Below are 18862 nucleotides of genomic sequence, written 5' to 3'. Positions count from 1 at the left end.
AAAAAAGTGATCTTTTCATTGTTGTTTACAATGCAAAAGATTGTATCGGGAAAAGCCCCAGCATAGATAATGGCAGCTTGACATAACTGCATTAGTTTTAGTATTATCTCTGGAACTCAAATGGATTCTTAAGTCCAAGAGACTGTGGAAGGAAATCTTTGTTTTACTGTGTTAAGGTCCATCTCTGTTATTGCCTGAAGGTTTTTGGTAGTAATAATGCATTTGGTAACAATAATGCCTTTTTTTCAGACTCTCAAACTTGATTGGAACAAAGAAATGTATGTTTCATCAGTGACAGTTTTATTTTTGTTGGTTTTTGTCCTTTTTTTTTTTTCATGTATGGACACTGGGGTTGGCCATGGGCAGATTGAATCTTCAAAGTATATTGAACTCAGAAAATCAGTAACATTTTCTAGCTAATTGATCAGTGAGGAGGACTCCAGTATTCGAACCCGGTGAGTAAAGAAAAGTTTAGTCTGTGTTGATTGATTTAGAATAACTTTTTTCTTTTGAGATAGTTTATTATTTTTAATTATTTCTGCTTTTTAAATACTTTAGAGCAATTTTAGATTCTATAATTACCTTGAAGGTAGTACAGAGAGCAGTTGGAATACCTCACACCCAGTTTTCCTCATTACTAATGTTTTGCATTAGTATGGTGCACTCGTCACAATTAAGGAACCAAGATGGATACGTTATTGCTAATTAAAGTCCATACTTGCTTCAGATTTCCTCAATTTTTCCCTAATGTTTTTCTCTTCCAGGACCCAATCTAAGATACCACATTACATTTAGTAGTTAGGTCTCTTACGCTCCTCTTAGTTGTGACAGTTTCTTAGACTTTTCTTATTTTTGATGACCCTGACAGTTTTGAGGATTACTGGTCAGGTATTTTTTACTTCTTACTATGGCCATTTTCACATATGCACAGAAGTCGAGACAAAAATGATCCATATGTTGCTAATCTTATCCCCCATTTTTATTCTTTTTTTGCTGGGGTACTTTAAAGTTAAATTGTTCATTCATTCGTTCATTCATTCACTCATTCATGAGAGACAGAAAGAGAGACAGAGGCACAGGCAGAGGGAGGAGATGCAGGCTCCATGCAGGGCCCCAGGATCATGCCCTGGGCAGAAGGCAGATGCTCAACTGCTGAGCCACCCAGGTGCCCCCGTACCTAACAAATTTAATGCTGACTTCTTGATGTGCCTGTTTAGTTTGGGTTGTTGAGGAGCGGGCCTGCAGGAGATTTATTGGGGGAAAACATCTGTGAGGAAAAAGGGCAGAAGCTAGGAGAGGTAGGGAGAAGGAGAGAGGGAGGAAGGATGGCTGAGCAGGAAGTCTTAATACATAGAGAAGTTTGAAAAAGTTCTTGGGAAGATTTAAAAGTCCTCAAACCAAAGGCGGCCTGTTCATCAGAGTAGACTCCTGTCTTACAGGGGTGTCCCTGCTGTGCTCCTTAGGGGCAGGGAACAGCCTAGGGCCTCAGCTGAATACCGGGGGATTCCCACCCCAGCAGCTGAACTGACAGTAGGAGCTGGACAAGCCCTTGTGTGGGGCTCTCCCACCAGGTAGGTCTTGATGTTCACATTTCCCCAGATCCCTCAGAACTGCCCTTTTACTATTAGTTTATTCAAATACAGACCCAAATGAGAGCCCTCCACTGTATTTGGTTCATATGTCTCTTTAATCTTTATTAGCTTATAAATTACACACACTTCCAATTTGTATGTCCTTTTCAAACTGAAGAAATAATTTGCTTTTTGAAAATTTCCCACATTCTGGAATGAGTGATTGCATCCTTATGCATCTTGTTCCTCTATCCCCACTATTTCTGGTAAATTGTTGATTAGCTGTGGAGGTTTTATTAGATTTGATATATATATACCTTTTGGTAATAATTCATAGGTGGCGTGCACTTTGAATTGAATCACATAAGGAGGTACCCTGTGTCTTTTCTCACTTTTAGTGATGTTATGATTAACAGATGCAGACACTGTTAACTTAATTACTCTATTTTAAAGTTCCCCATCAACCTTTCACGTAACAGTTTTAGCAAACATCGATAATTGTCGCTCAGATCCGTTATGTCATGAGATACCATTGTATCCTGTAGTTTTCTAATTCTATCATTCTATTTATATTAGTGGTTGGAATTCTTAAAAGGAAAACTTTCATTTATCAATTACTTGGTTCCTTAAAGTAGGAGTAAGATATGATCACAGTGTTTGTTTCCTTTTATTTTTATTTATCATTTTAATAATAATGGGCCCACAGCCCAAGCAATCTCCAAAGGTAAGTCATATGTTTGTTTATATATTTCCATGTTGTTATTTTTATGTCCAAGTTGTCTCATGTTTAGCTAGTAGGAGTCCTTTCCAAGTTGACCTGCGTCCTTTGAGTCCTTCCTTGTTTTTTAGCATGAGGTATTCGGTTTCATCCTGTACATTCCCTTTCGGGACCTGGAGTCAAGAGCTACCTTTCTTTGTGGAAAATTAAAGCCTTGATAGCCATTGAAATTATCAGAGGATAGAAAAACCAGAGGGCATTTATAGAGCCCCTTTTTTAACTGTGAAAGTTATGTGGACATTGAAACATTCCAACTGGTACTTCTAGTGGAAAATTTTTAAGGTGATGAATCTACTTGTTCCTTTGCCATTTTTCGTTTATCTTCTCACTCATTTTCTATGCAAATAGGAGGCAGATCTTAAATATATCTTGATTTTTTTTTTCTGAAATTTAAGCCTATTCATGCTTGTTGAGAATCTCAGGAAATTGATTATTAAAGTCAAGACTTTTTTTGAGTAGTTAAATCACTTTAAAGTGGTGTTCAAATTAGAATGCAGCCACATAACCGTGTAGAAATGTGTAGATATTCATTAAGTTGGGCACGAAAAGGGAGCTTACATAATAAGTAAGCTAAAATTCAAAATAAAAAAGCGCCCAAGTTGCAGTTTCTCTACTCCACCACATTAAACTTTGACTCAAACTCGTCCTGTGGGTTTTAATAGAGATAATATCCATGTCTAGTCACTTCTGAGTGAGTGTCTATGCAGATGTGCCAAAGTTTTCACAGCTGGTTGTGGGGCGTTCCTGGTGAGGAGGAAGGAATAATATTAGATGATGGAATGCAAACTGGTGCAGCCACTGTGGATAACTGGATGGAGGTTCCTAAAAAACTAAACCTAGACTACTGTATGATCCGGTAATTCTACTTCAGGGTATTTATCCAAAGAATATGAAAATACTAATTTGAAAAGATACGTGCACCCTGTGTTTATTGCAGCATTATTTATGATAGCCAAAATAGGAAGCAGCCCAAGTGTCCGTTGGATGAATGGGTGACAAAGATGTGGGGTGTGTGTGGCGGGGGGGGGGGGGGGGGGGGATATACAATGGAATATTAGCCATAAAAAAAAAAAAGAAGTTTTGCCATTTGCGGTCACGTGGGTAGAGACAGTTTAAGTGAAGTAAGAGAAAGATGTGTGATTTCACTTATAGAATTTAAGAAACAAAGGAACAGAGTAAGTAAAAAAGAGACAAACCAAGAAACTGACTCTTAACTACGGAGAACAAAACTGATGGTTACCAGAGAGAGGAGGGGTGAGGGAGCTGACGGGAATTAAGAGAGTACACTTACCTTGATGAGCACGGAGTGGCACCCAGCGTTGCTGAGTCACTGTGTTGTACCCCTGAAAGTCCTAGAACACTGTGTGTTGATTATACTAGATCTTTTAAAAAAAGGCATCAAGTTGAGTATTAGGGTGTATGTTGCATAACATAAACTCCTTTACTTTTTTAAATGAAAAAAAATTGCTAGGGACGCCTGGGTGCCTCGGCAGTTGAGCGTCTGCCTTTGTCCCAGGGCGTGATCCTGGGGTCCTGGGATCGAGTCCTGCGTCGGGCTCCTACAAGGAGCCTGCTTCTCCCTCTGCCTGTGTCTCTGCCTCTCTCTCTCTCTCTCTCTGTGTCTTTTGTGAATAAATAAATGAAATCTTAAACATTGTGAGATGATGGATAGAGGGTTCACAACCCTGTGAAGTGACGGTGTGACTGAGCCATCAGGAGTTGTTAACATGATTTGAATCCAAGCCCAGCTGCTGGCAGCCATCACCTAGAGGACCACCTGATAATACTGACAAAATCCTTTTCTCTACTTCTGCCAATACCTTCACCCAGAAAGAAGGATCCACTCACTGTCAAATGGGGAAACCACCTGTAGCCTAAATTCTCGCATCTTGCATGAATCACAAAGAGTCGTACACTACCTTGTGCTAGGCTTATTCTAGGTACGAATAGAATAGAAAGCAGTGAAAAAATCCTGACCTATATAATTTTCTTCTTTATTACCCAATAAAAAAGTTGACATAGGGTTGAGGAGTGGTTGGTCCTTAGGATGTACTTTGGACCTTTCCAGAAGATGAGAATTGACATTTAATCTTTTGACCGCAATGGTAGCCTTCATACATGTCATGGGCTATATATCAAAATCCTGCTTATAAATGTGTCATCAAAATCATGCTTGTAAATCTAATGTTTGAAAAATATTTATTCCCCTGATCTGGAAAAATTGAAAGTGATTGTGGATTTAGAGCATAAATTCATATTGCCATTAATTTGTTATATGAATTTTAATTTTGCCCCCAAATCATGTCTTCAATGGCTGATGCTAGAGTAAGTCCTCAGTGGGAGTCAGGGCCCTACATTTTCTAGTACCTTCTGATCGTCCACAGCATTCATAATTGTTCAGAGTTTCTATGCTTAATTTTGTAATGGATTTCAAGTATCTGTGTTCCTATAGCTCATAAAATTCCCAAAGTCATTTACAGTCAAAACTTTTCCTGAGTTTTTCTTTTCTTCTGAGCTTTGTCATTGGAGTGGAACTAAGTCCAGTGTGCTTTACAGCTTTTATTATCTAGTTACCTGAGAAACACTCCCCCTGTGATGAAATCATCAATTTCCTTTTTTGTTGTTGTTGAAATTGAGTGGTCAGGACATTTTATCCTTTTCCTGTGATTCCTGCCTAAAGATTTATTTCATTTGGGAAGGATGTATGTGGGAGAATTAGATCCAGTTTTGAGGATTTACCCCCGATTCACCTGTAGAGTAGCATTAGTCTTTTTATACTTGGATTTTTAAAAACTCTTAAAAATAACAAACTAGTAAGAGCTATCTGTCTTTCCCAGGCTCCTTGAAGAGGTTCTCTTATTTGGCCTCAACTGGATTTTATAACCTCTTCCTGACTAACTTAAAGCTGATGATCTCTGTTGCAGATGAAGTAAAAATGAAAAGCGCCTGTTTACTGGGATGTCCCATGGTGGTATCAATGGAATCCTATCTTGCCGGTACCTGAAAACCCAGGTGTCTGACTACTGACAAGATTAGTCTGCAACACAGGGCTGTTTAGAGGGAAGATTAGAGATTACAAGACACTATAAGATACAAAAGGTCATAAAACATATTTTTTGATGAAAAGTAGAAATTAACCCTTATTTTTTCCTTGCCTCTTCAATGTAGTGTTACAGAGAGAGGCAGTGTGTTTCAGTGGGATAGTCCCTCTGTTCCTGTACTGAGGTCCCCTGGCATCCCCAGGAATATTCAAAGGAACCGGGCTGTGTTCCCAGAACACTTACATACCGTTAAAGAATAGAACCTACACAAGCAAAAGAGGAGTGAGAGAGATTGAATTCCTAAAGGACTGGGGTGGACTTCCTTAGGACCTAGCATTCGAAGCAAACTCTGAAGGAGTTGGGGAGGGAAGGTTGGTATCCACCACAGTCAGGAATATTTAGAAGATTTATTCATCACTGGATGAAACCTGGTATTAAGCTAGGGACCGCGCCTAATGCTCTTTGTAGACCCACCACCTCAGGAAGGGGCAGCTTCCAGATTCGACCCACTTGATCACTAGTTTCCAAGTTAGAGCTACTTGAATTCAGATCCCAGCCATACCACTTTTAGCTGGTGTGACCTTGAATACTAGCTCTTTATCTGATAGGTCATTTGCAAATATCTTCTCCCATTCTGTAGGTTGTCTTTGAGTTTTGTTGACTGTTTTTGCTGTGCAAAAGCTTCTTATCTTGATGAAGTCCCAATAGTTCATTTTTGCTTTTGTTTCTCTTGCCTTCATGGATGTATCTTGCAAGAAGTTGCTGTGACTAAGTTCAAAAAGGGTGTTGCCTGTGTTCTCCTCTAGGATTTTGATGGAATCTTGTCTCACATTTAGATCTTTCATCCATTTTGAGTTTATCTTTGTGTCTGGTGCAAGAGAGTGGTCTAGTTTCATTCTTCTGCACGTGGCTGTCCAATGTTCCCAGCACCATTTATTGAAGAGACTGTCTTTTTTCCAATGGATAGTCTTTCCTCCTTTGTCGAATATTAGTTGACCACAAAGTTGAGGGTCCACTTCTGGGTTCTCTATTCTGTTCCATTGATCTATGTGTCTGTCTTTGTGCCAGTACCACACTGTCTTGATGACCACAGCTTTGTAGTACAACCTGAAATCTGGCATTGTGATGCCCCCAGCTATGGTTTTCTTTTTTAAAATTCCCCTGACTATTCGGGGTCTTTTCTGATTCCACACAAATCTTAAAATAATTTGTTCCAACTCTGTGAAGAAAGTCCATGGTATTTTGACTGGTGTGACCTTGAACAAGCTGCTTTATCATTTCACCATCTGCAGCAAAGACAAAGTAGTGCCCAACTTAGTTGGGTCGTTGTGAAGAATAAATGAGGTCATGCTCATAGAGTGTGCAATGCAATGCCTGTTCACAGCCGTGGTGGGAATTCAGTACAGGAATTGAAGTGACTCTTCTAGCGTGACTTGTACCAGTGAAGTTGAGAACATTATAATGGTTCTCTTTCCTGAAATTAAAAAAAAAAAAAAAAAAGTCATCAGGAAGCTCTGGCTAAGTAATAAAACTACCTACCATCTGGTTTTCTAATTCTGCTCTTCAGAGAGGCTGTCTGTCCTTAGAGGTCCACCTGAAGCAAGTCAGAAGAACCCTGTCCTAAAAAGGAAAGCAGTATGTGTTGATTCGTGTATCACCTCTGTGTCCCCTGCTAGCTGTGGCTGTTGGAGGAACCCTGAACAGTCTTGGGTAAAGGAAGGAATCTTTTAGAAATAAAGAGCTTCTTTATTTAGTTCATGTTCTCGAGAAGCTCTGAATATTTCCCAGTTAGGTCTCTCTTCTCTCCAAATCCCAGCCTCATCCTGGGCCTGTTTTCCTGCTAAGCAATGCCTCTGCCTGGACTCCTGAACAAATATATTCCAGGGCAGTGTCATTAACCAAGCTGATACGGGAACTAAACAAACAGGGTGATTCAGCTTGAATTCATGAGGGTTGGCAACCAGTCAAGTTCTTTCTCTACTTCTCCACTTGTTTTTTCAGTGAACCTGATTGCCAGTGACCAGTATGTCCTGATAACAGAGAACAGGAAGCGTATCAAAGCAAGAGGTTGTTTGTGTACTGGACCTGCTCCTCAATAACAAGAAGCAGTTTTTGTTGATGTGGCTACACACGCTCTAAAGCACGACACAGACGGTGGCAATTATAGCGTCGGTACCAGGGATGATTTTTTTTTTTTTTTTTTATCACTGTGGCACAATGCAAAACATTTTTCCCTCTGAATTGCAGAAATTTGAAAGTAATGTTCGTCTTCTGGCCTAAAATAGTTAACTGGAATGTGGACACTTTATTGTCCAATTATATATATATATTATACTCTGTGTATACTATGTCCTATTAGAGCATAATATATATGTGTATTAATTTGAATTATACACACAGTCTAATTCCTTTTGTTGTATTCTCCCCTCAAATATTGGATTTTATATACTTGTCCATTCCTAGATCTTACATATCTGATTAATATCCCTCTAGTAGGACAATACCTTGCTTAAGGTGACTTAAGGTGACAGGTGACTTGCCATATGAAATTTGTAGAGTAGAAGAAAGTTTAATTTCTATTTTATTTATTTATTTATTTATTTATTTATTTATTTATTTATTTTAAGGTTTACTTGTTTCTAGAGAGAATTGCATACATGCAAGGAGGAGGGGGTGGAGAGAGAATCTTGAGCAGACTCCCCACTGAGCACAGAGCCTGACGCCCACCCAACCCGTCTCCCGACGCTGAGATCATGACCTGCGCTAAAATCAAGGGTCGGACCTCAGCCGACTGAGTCACCAGGCGCCCCAATCTCTATTCTGAATCAAGTTCAGAAATAGGAACTTTTTTTTCCCTATGAGTGAGATTAATGAGAAAAATTAAGGCAGGCGATAGACTCTTTTCAACTAAAAATATTTGGGGCTTCAGTTTAAATTGGTGGGGGTTACCAGAAGTAATACGGATTGAAAGAGATGTTGGATTTTCTTAACATCTTGAAAATGGCCAACTAAGCACTACACAGGAAAACATATCGAAAGGATATTTAAAATCTATATATTTCCAATTGAAAAAATTCTGTGTACCAAGGGAAAAGCTATTCCTAAAATAGTGAAGTGCTGCTGTATCTAGAAATAAAACTCTAGGACACCCCTTTGCTCTTCTAGATCTGCATCCTTTCTGATGGCTACTCCGGGCTGCGTTGGGAACAGAAAGCTTTTCCAGGACTGTCAGCTAGTGGTATAGAAATAATCAGCTTTGGGCCCCCTGGGGGGCTCAGCTACGGAGCGTCTGCCTTTGGCTCAGGGCATGATCCCGGGTTGGGGGATGGAGTCCTGCATGGGGCTCCCCGCAGGGAGCCTGCTTCTCCCTCTGCCTGTGTCTCTGCCTCTCTCTGTGTGTCTCTCATGAATGAATGAATGAATGAGTGAATGAATGAATAAATAAATCTTAAAAAAAAGAAAAGAACAGAAAAAAATAATCGGCATTCAGTGTCTGCCAGCATTTTTCATTTGAAAGCCCAAAAGAGAGTTTTAAATACTTGTTGAATAAGTAAATGTGACAATGACTGAACGGAGAGCCCTTGATTGTTATGTTAGCTTAACCCTGAGTCTTATTTATTACAAATTTTGTGACCATTAGGAAGTTAATTACCCTTGGCTTTGTTTTCTTGTTTATAAAGTGGAATTAACACCACATAAAGTATTTAGTAAATGTTTATTGAGTATCTGAATTAATCACTAGGTTCAGTTCAGCTATACTGACTGAGTCTAGTTTTCTGGGGCCTGGGGATTTGCCCTTTTAACGAAAAATGCTGATAATTCTCATGTACCCAAAGTCTGAAATCCATCCATTTAAACTCTAGTACTTAGTGGGCAGGGCAGATGATAGATGCCCAAGGCGGTATTGGAAGCAACCAGACTGCCTCTGTTTTCAATAAATTTACAAATGGCTCAAGTATAGACCTCAATAAGCACAAAGGAAGGAGAGATTAATTCTCTTAAAGGACTGGTGAGACTTTTTAAGGATCTAGCATTTGTAGGAATTAAGATTTAAAGAACGCCTGCAGGGACGCCCGGGTGGCTCAGCAGTTGAGTGTCTGCCTTCAGCCAAGGGGGTGACCCCGGGGTCCCGGGATCGAGTCCCACGTCGGGCTCCTTGCATGGAACCTGCTTCTCCCTCCACCTCTCTATGTGTGTGTCTCATGAATAAATAAATAAAATCTTTAAAAAATTTGTTTAAAAATTTATAAATAAATAGAATAAAGAGTGCCTGGATCAGTATGTGTGACAAGGCAAATGCAGAAGCCTGGTGTCCTTATTTCCACATGAGCTTTGTCTGTGTTCCCCATTCGGTTCTCTCCAATCTGTGAGGACGAGGTCTGTCTGCCCACTAGATCTTCTCCAGCCAACCTATAAATTACTTTGGATGGCTGTAAGAACTTTTCTGAAAGGTTTCCATGCTTCTCTATGGTTTTGTCCTAGGGACAGAGTTGTGACAGGTGTTTTTCTTTCTCTTTTAGTAAACCAACTTACGCACTTTCTCATCTCCATGTTAGGACTCTGGGAAAAAGCTTTCATGGAAATGAAGTTCAGCTGCGCTCACATTGTATCCGGAGACTCCCCATCTGATTTCAGGACATTTGCTTTCTCGACTATAGAAAAGAAATCCACTTAGTTAATTCTCATTTGGTCAGGTTGTTCCGGCTTGTGGATTATTCACATTCTTTGCCTCTGCACTTACAGGTTTCCTTTTATCTGTGCCTTTGCTTGGTAGGCATGAGCAGAGAAGGAGAAAGCAGCAGATCTGGTAAAAAGATTTAGTATGTGCACTGAGAGAAACTGGTGGTGAGAGGAAGGCTCAGCCGAGAAACTCTGTTGATATTAGGGAGGGCGGCACAGTTCTCACTTGTTAGCAGAGATGTCACCTAAGGATCCCGGCAGGCGCCATCGATCAGAGATTCTGACCTTTGACCCTGCTACGAACTCCCTGTGTAACTTGAGCAAACCATTCGCGTAATAGGGAAATGCCTACATAATTCTGGATTCATGGTCCAAACGAATGTCAGTAAAAGGAATTTAAAGAATTCACTGAATGTGAACACAATATTCTAGATATTAAACAAGAAACCTCAAAAAAAATGTACCTTGTCTCTTAAGATACTACATGAAATAAAACTGGAAATGAGCTGGTTTTTTTCTGTGCCTTTTCAGAATCTGTATACCAGTGGCACTAGGAACTATGTAAAGTTAAAATATTTTAGAATTAATGAGTTTGTACTGCTTGTAAACCATAAAGGGCAGTTTTTCTACTCCTTGGATAGTGTGTGAAATTGTGGCACAGAGCGTGATGGACGTGCCCAACGTTAGTCAACTAAATAATGCTGCAATGGGGACTAAATCGTTTTTTTCTGATTTCCTGTCTGCCTAAATGATACGCTCCAACCAAGAAGTGAACACTTTTGTTCTATTTGTGAAAGTCTGAGCTATCTACAGTCTGTTGTTAGTGTGTGTTTAATTTTTTGTTTCTAAATCAAGTGGGCCAGATGATAGGTTATTAAAGCAAAACCAAAGATTTCGGACTCAGCAAGAATCTTCTGCATCATTAGGAGGAATTCTCAGTCGGAAATACTGTGCAGGTTTGTAACATGAGCTACAGCGTATTAGTGACTTATCACCTCGTACGACACCATATCCAGCTATTATATTATTAGCTCTCCGGTTGTTATCAAAGGAAATTGGCTTTATCCTTTAGAGGTCAATCTTGACTTCAAAGAAGGCTTAAAAAAGTCTAAAATCCTTTGGATCAAAGAACCCCGAAACTATCAGTTGCCAGAATCAAAAGGGGGGGGGTTGTAAATTCAGTTCCTAAATTACTGAAAGATAAAACAGATAGAAAGTAAAGCTTGTGCCCGGAGATGTCACGGCTTACGTTCAGAGCAGAACTGGACACCGGAAAAGCCAGATGTTCTCCTCAAGTGTCCTATGTTGAGGTCCCTGAGTTTGGGAGGGCTGAGTGTACGGTAGGTGCTCGACAGCGGGTTGTTCAGTGAACGAACGCATGAATGAATGATGTGTAAATGCGACTGCATCTGCTTCTCTGTTAGCTGCTTTTCCTGTTGGAAGACTTGATCTTTTATCATTTGAATTCCACAAAGAAACATCTTAACCCAGTATGTCTTTGGGCCAATCTGTTTCCAGGCTTGTTTGTGTTTTGCACATTCTTTTTTTGGCCTGCAGTAATATTCTGTGACCTTGCTCATGAATTCCAGTAGGTCGTTCAGTTGGGACCCAAGGAAGTCAGTAAATTAAACTTGATTTGGAATGGAATACATAGGGTGTGTGGTTTGGATTGGAATCAAATTAGGTCTGGCTAATCTTATTTTGGTTTAATCTATGTGGGAAAGAATAGAAATAGGGGAAAAACAAATAAACAAAAAATAGAGGAAGCTATTCTTGTATGATGGTAGGCAGTTTCTGGAAGGAATAGCTCTGAGGGCAAAAGCCTAAATTATTTTTATTGGAAGTTTAGGGATAAGATTGAGCAAAGGAAAGATTAACTTCTCCAGTCATCAGAGTTGGTGTTTACTTTTTTAGCTTTCCCAAACCAGAATCTCTGGGCTTTTATTTAACATGTGGATGCTCCATAGACAAGGCTTGTTACTTAATATAGTTCTTGCTTTTTCATCTTCTCTGGGGCTCTGGGAATTGGTAAGGAAGCCCAATCTTTGGGGGAACCTCAGCAATCAGGGAGGCAGAAAAAGTGTCTGTGACACTGAGTTTATCTGTAGTCGGATCATCTAGACTCTTAAATAGGCCTAAGGAGAAGAAATGTCGAGAAAACACAGGAAGTTCCTACACTGACCATTTCTTTAAGCTGATTTTTTCCTCCAACTATTTCCAACTTGCAGTTTATTGGATTCTGAAGACTCCACCTTGGTGCTCAGAGGAGAGGAGATCCATCCCCGCTCTGTGCACTGACTCATTTGAATAAAATGAGAAACTTCTTCAAAGCTCCCAGGCAAGGACGAGGCTGGGAGGGAGCAAGGCAGGCCGGAGAGCACAGCCCTCAGTGCGGAGTTCCCACTGCACGCCAGGGGTCAGGGAGTCGGGAGCCGGGTGGTTCTTTGAATGTATTTCAGGTGATGGCCTGCTCAGTTCTCACAGAGGAGAGACAGGAGTTACCTTCAGGACTTTCTTGACCCTAAGAATACTTGTTCCTGACAATTGGATTTCCCCTCCCATGAAACTCAGTATTTTGTCCATTTTAGCAGCAAATTAAGTTTTCATTTAGAAGAGGGGAGGAGTCATCACAATACTCTGAATTTCTCAGTTTGACCTGGGGGTTAAAGGCATGAATTGAGGAACTGAAACGTGAAATTTTTCCAGTTGCTACAGAGTTCTAAGCACCCCACTTCCTACGTGGTTGCTGCCTGTCCTTGCCTGGATGGAGGGGTGATGGTGGGTGGCTCTGCTAAAGGTATTTGTGTAGACTTCAGCTTCAGAACCATGATGCCTAAGCGGCAATGAATTTTGGCTTTGGTTCATTTTCCAGGAGCAAATCTAATTAGTGACAATCTTTTTTTTTTTTTAAGATTTTTATTTATTTATTCATGAGACACACAGAGACACAGGCAGAGGGAGAAGCAGGCTCCATGCAAGGAGCCCAATGTGGGACTTGATCCCGGGACCCCGGGGTCACACCCTGGGCCAAAGGCGGATGCTCAACCCGGGCGTCCCTAGTCATTTAAATGTAATAAATGACTTTTGGCTGGTTCGCCAGGAACTTAAACATTTAGAAAATGAATTTATTGCGGAATATTTTCTACATATAATATTAGACATAAATCTACAACTACACAGGCACACGTACGACATATCCTACACTACAGATAGAGGTTTGAAAAATAAGATCCAATTCCAGGTCAGCTCAAGAGACCACGTATCCTGTACTTGGTGACATTTGCTGTTTTAGAAAAAAACAGTCACAGTTATACTTGCTCAGCTCTGCTTCTGGGAACTGACCTTTTTTTTTTTTTTTGGTCTTTGGAAACAGCATCTTTAAAAACACAAACTCAGTGGCCGAGACGTTGCCGCTTATGTGTCACGCGGGGTGGCTGGTGGCAGTGAGGAGTGGCCTGGCTCAGCGAGCCGCGGGCTGGTAAATGACCTTTTTAAAAGGTCTTCAAATCCACGGGCACATGAAGCCGCCCTGGAACCGGGAGATGCCCGAGTAGGCACGGTTCCGAGGGGCTCACCCCATTCCAGGCTAAGGAGGCGGCGGCACAGCTGCGCCCCAGCGTGACCGCGGCCACTGGGGACCTTGCGACAAGAACTAACCCCCCTGCCCCATCTCTGGGTGACTGGTTTCTTTCTTCCCGAGCTTTAGGGGTCACATTCCTTCTTCTAGTGGGAAAGAAGGGGCCTGCTGGGCCTGCGCGTGTCTGCGGCCTGCTGCTGCCACCTGCTGCCCTCGGGCCACCACCGCCTCCCTCGAAGGCAGGAAGAGCTTCGGGCCCTGGTCCTTTCTTTGCAGATAAATCTCCTTAGTGTGGGAAGAGGACGACAGGGACACGTTTCAAACACATGGAAGATGATTGTGTATGTGTGTGTGTGGGGGGGGGCAGCTGGGGGCACGTTCACTAGGTTACATCAGCCTTAAAATGACATTTTATCGCCGGCGACGGCCACCTGGTAAAGGAGAGCGAAGGCCGTGCTTCCAGTGCTGGTAGCAGTGAGCTCCGTGAGGGGCCGGCCGTTCCGTGGGCCTTTCTATTCTTGCCTGCTCTTTAAGGCATAAGGACCGAACCAGACACTTGTGCCTAGAAAGCTCTAGGTGGCTCGTTACACGTGGCTCTTTAAATTAAATCGCCCGCGGTGTTTACACCGACTGTTTTCTCTGCACACAGCGTTCCCGAGCCTTCCCGGGCCTTCCCGGGCCTTCCCGGAGCGGGGCTCCAGCTCCCTGCATGGGCGGCTGGACCGGCACCTTCCCGCCGGCCCCGCTGCTCGGCTGGGACCGTCCCAGGGCCTCAGGTCTCTCCCTTTAGGAACCGATGTGCAGGCGTTTGATTTTGAACTAGTGTTTAGGGGGCCATGGATGCAAATGGTTCCCGGTGTCACTTGGGCAGACCCCTGGGGTCACCTGGGCAGACCCTGCCACAGGACTGCAGGGGATCAGTCTCGGCCCACGGGTGTCCTCTCGCATGCACGGGCCACCGCTGGGACTTCGCGTCCCCAGGGCTGCCTCTACCGAGCCCCCCACCCCGCCAGGCCAGGCCCCTTTATACTCCGAGTGCTCAAGGCCCCAGGGAGCGCTCTGGGATGCGGATCATCGCCCACATTTCAGCCAAGGGAACCGGAGACCGGACGGGGTGGCTTCCCCGCCTTTCCCCGGGCAGAGCAGCGGTGGGACCCCCGGGGGCTCAGTGGTTCGGCGGCTGCCTTGGGCCCAGGCCGTGACCCCGGGTCCCGGGCTCGAGTCCCATGTCGGGCTCCTTGCGTGGAGCCTGCTTCTCTGGCCCTGTCTCTGTGACTCTCATGAATAAGTAAATAAAATCTTTAAAAAAATAAATTAAAAAAAAAAAGGAAATGCAAGTGTTTCCGAGCCTCCAGCTCACCCTCTTCTACGAAGGGCGGATGAGCCTTCCGTTGCCACGGTGGGGACCCTGGGGTCACGGTGGCCTGAACAGGGAAGCGGGGTCGACAGGGGCTGAAAGCAAAGTTGAGGCCAAAAGCAGGGCCGGGACCTTGGGTCAGGCTCAGCGCCGTGTCCCCACGAAGCCGCGTGTCGCTCCCTGGCGGGCCTTGCAGGGAGCCCGGGCAGGCCTCCGGGTACCTTACGTCTGGCCTTCGGGGCGGGCAGCTCCTGCTGCTCCTGCGCCGTAGCTCCTGCGCGATGCTCCCCAGGATCAGGACCAAGTCCGAATCCCCTCTCCCCTGCCCTCAGCAGCACTGCGCCCGCCCCCCCGCCCCCCAGCACCTGCTGCCCCCCAGCGCCTGCTGCCCCCTGCACCTGCTGCCCCCCCAGTGCCTACTGCCCCCAGCACCTGCTGCCCCCCAGAACCTGCTGCCCCCCCAGTCCTGGGCAGCCTGGCTCACTCCCCAGCGAGGCCACTGCTCCTCCTCCCCTCCTGCTTCTGCTTCTGCTGGGCTCCCGTGGTCCCCGCTGGAAAGCATCCCCCAGAAGGCCTGTCTGGCCTCTTGCCCAGCTCTGATCCAAATACGTCAGACAGTGCTCTGTCGTACCGAGGCACCTGCCACACGGTCTCATATTTACCGCATTTTGTTGGGAGACAATTCACATACCATAAAATTCACCCTTTAAAAAAAAAAGATTTTATTCATGAGAGACACAGAGAGAGAGAGAGAGAGGCAGAGACACAGGCAGAGGGAGAAGCAGGCTCTATGCAGGGAGCCCAACATGGGATTCGAACCTGGGACTCCAGGATCAGGCCCTGGGTCAAAGGCGGTGCTAAACCGCTGGGCCCCTGGGCCACCCAAAATTCACCCTTTTAAAGTATACAGTTCGGTGGTTTTTACACTCCTGGGGTTACGCAACCATGACCATCTTATAATTGGAGCCCTTTCTCCTCATCCCCAAGAGGAAGCACACACCTACCGGTAGCCACTCCCCGCTCCCCCTCCTCCCACCCAAGGACACCCACTAACCTCCTTTCTATGGATCGGCCTGCTCTAGGCACTCCCTATAACTGGAATCCTACAATATCTGTCCTCCTTGTGTCTGGCTCCTTTCACTGGAAGCAGCTGTGAGGTTCAGCCACTTTGTAGCATGCGTCAGTGCTTCATTCCTCTCTCCGGCTGCATGATACTCCATGTAGGAACATACTACCTTTTGTTTCTGTTCCTTGATTTATTAGTGTGGGTCGTTTCCTCTTTTGGGGCTACTATGAGTGATGCTTCTGTGAGCATCTGTGTACAGGTTTTTGTTTGATCATCTGTCTCGAATTCTCTTGGATCTGTTCTTGGGGGTGGAATCGATGGGTCATGGGGTAACTCTTCCACAGCAGCCGTACCACTTTATGTTCCCAAAATAATGCAAAGGTTCTAATTTTCCACCTCCTCTTATAATCAATCTAACAATACTTGTTATATTCTGAATTTTTTTTTTAAATGATAGGACCCCAGTGGGTGAGAAGTTATAATTGCCTTTAACTGGGTTGTTTCCCTCACAACTGGACTCTGAAGGCAAGGGCTGCTCGCTCCTGTTCATGATTGTACTCCGGGGGCTAAGACAGTGAGTAGGTGCTCAGTTAATACCTCCAGAGTGGGCGGGAGGGCCTAACTCCTTCCTGCCTGCTTTGCTTCTGCGAACTCAGGGAACACAGAGGCTGGAACAAGAAAAGACGTCCTGTCAACTTACCCGCTATTCCCCAGAGTGGCCATTGGATTTTAATGACCACGCTCAGTAGAGGGCTCCTGGCTTCAGTTAGCAGTGTCCCCTGAGAAGGTCCCTGCTTGGAGGAAGAGCGGCGGCAGCTCTCACTTAGCCAGCTCAGAAGGGGGAAGAGCATACCCTACTCTGCTGGCATTTTTTTTATTTATTTATTTATTTATTTATTTATTTATTTATTTATTTATTTAATTTTTCTGCCGGCATTTTAATCTGCGATTCCAGGGACTCTCTAGTCCAGACCCATTTCTGAGGGCGTGTGAACGCTGCCGAATAAGGAAGCCATCCATTCCTAGTGGAAGTGTGGAAGAAAAGAAAGCAAAACAGAAGTTCTTTTCCTGGAAAAAGAGGGGCCACCTTGATCATACATTCAGAACAATACCGGCTAAAGCCAAGTGTGGGGTTCTAAAGCAACCCTACTTAGCCAGGGCCAGCGGGGATCTCACCTGCTGTCAGTCCTCTCCTGGCTGCCTGTCATTGTCTGTCCCAGTGTGCCAGAACCTTGGGTTTGTAAAGGGGAGCTGGAAGCAAAGAGGTCCTTGTCCCCTGGTTTCCTGGGGGCACAGCTGTGTAAGGACGGCACCTTCTTGGTAAGGTTCCTGGGGCTGGGAGTAGGTGGACCGAGGCCATGGGTGCCATCTGCAAAGCCCAGCGTCCGTCTCCGCCCTTTGTCAACATTCCACCTAGGGAGGTTTTACTCGGGAGTTAGCTTTCCTGGCATTCTCTTCTATCTCTGTTTGTTTTCCTGTACTTTTTTTCTCTCCTCTCCTGCTGCAAAACACAATGTTGGCCCAACTCTGGAAGCCTTCTGTGGAAACATAATCTTTAAACCTTGGAACAGATTTTCAGCTCCATCCTTTCCTCAGTAAATGTGGATTTGCTGAGTTAACAGTCCCCACCTTGCTGAGTTAACAGTCCCCACCTCGTTTCTGTACACTTTTCTTCTGTTTTGTTTTTAGCCCTCAAGAGAAATACAGCATCTTCTCACGAGCCTTTGAGAAGAGATGATAGGAAAGAAGAGAAACCCGTGTGAAGGTCTTAGGTAAATAGGTCCGACTTGTGTAAAGAGTGTTAACGTTACTACATAGCAGGGAAAATACAAAAGACAGGAAAAAAATAACATAGCAATCTTTGTCCAAATATGGCCCACTTGTACTCTGGATGGTATTTCAGCACTGTAGGAAAATTCCAGAAATCTCTCTGGCTGCAAATGTTTCCCTTACCTTATCTGCCTCTGCTGATAAACCCGGGATGGACTCGGTATCAGCAGAAAGCAGTTGTTTGAAGAAGTATAGCACCAGGGTTGGAGCAGCAATGCCCATGCCCGTGTGCTGACCTTTGGCTGATGATTTATCATCGCACCCAGGTCTTCAGTCGGTGGCTTAGTTTGCCTGGCTTCTTAAAATACTAATTTCAGAGATGTCAGACGTTAGCCTGCCCCATGCAAGGGTGCAAAGTCTATGCCTAGGAGCAGTAGCTGAACTCACAGGAAGGGGAATAATGCCAAAGAAAGAAAGAAAAAAAGGCCAAAACTTCTAGCAACTTTGCTTTTTTTGGCATACTGAACCACGACCGAGTTTCCTGGGCCCACTTTACACTCTCAGCACCCTTAGGAGCATGTGGCTCTTGGTGCCCGTGTTTGCACACATGACTAATCCCCTCATAGCTCCCGGCCAGTTTTGAGCAAGCCAAACACTTGCAACTTGAGGATGGAGGCAAACCAGGATCTTGTACAAACAGGTTGTGCAGGATTCCTCGACTCTTCCTTTCTTTGAAGAGTTCCTTCTGCTCCAGAGCGTGGCGTGTGAGCAAAAGTCCCAAATTGGGGAAGAAACGTGGCAGGACAAAAATGCGAGTTCCAGCCCTGGGCCCTCTGAGCTGTGCCCTGCGGATGCAGGCCCCCCCCCGCCCCGGGGCCGGGGTTCGCACAGGCTGTATCCACACTGAGGTGCTTTGTTCACCAAGGGAACTGCAGGGTGACACTGCCCTCCAGTGGCCGCCTGTGGCCCCAGTGAGCAGTCCGCAGAGGAGCCCCTTCCGTCCCCCCGGTTCTACCCAGATT

The sequence above is a fragment of the Canis lupus genome, chromosome 13, assembly GCF_048164855.1.
Source record: "Canis lupus baileyi chromosome 13, mCanLup2.hap1, whole genome shotgun sequence".
Taxonomy (NCBI): Eukaryota; Metazoa; Chordata; class Mammalia; order Carnivora; family Canidae; genus Canis; species Canis lupus.
Note: the sequence above shows the minus strand (reverse complement) of the source record.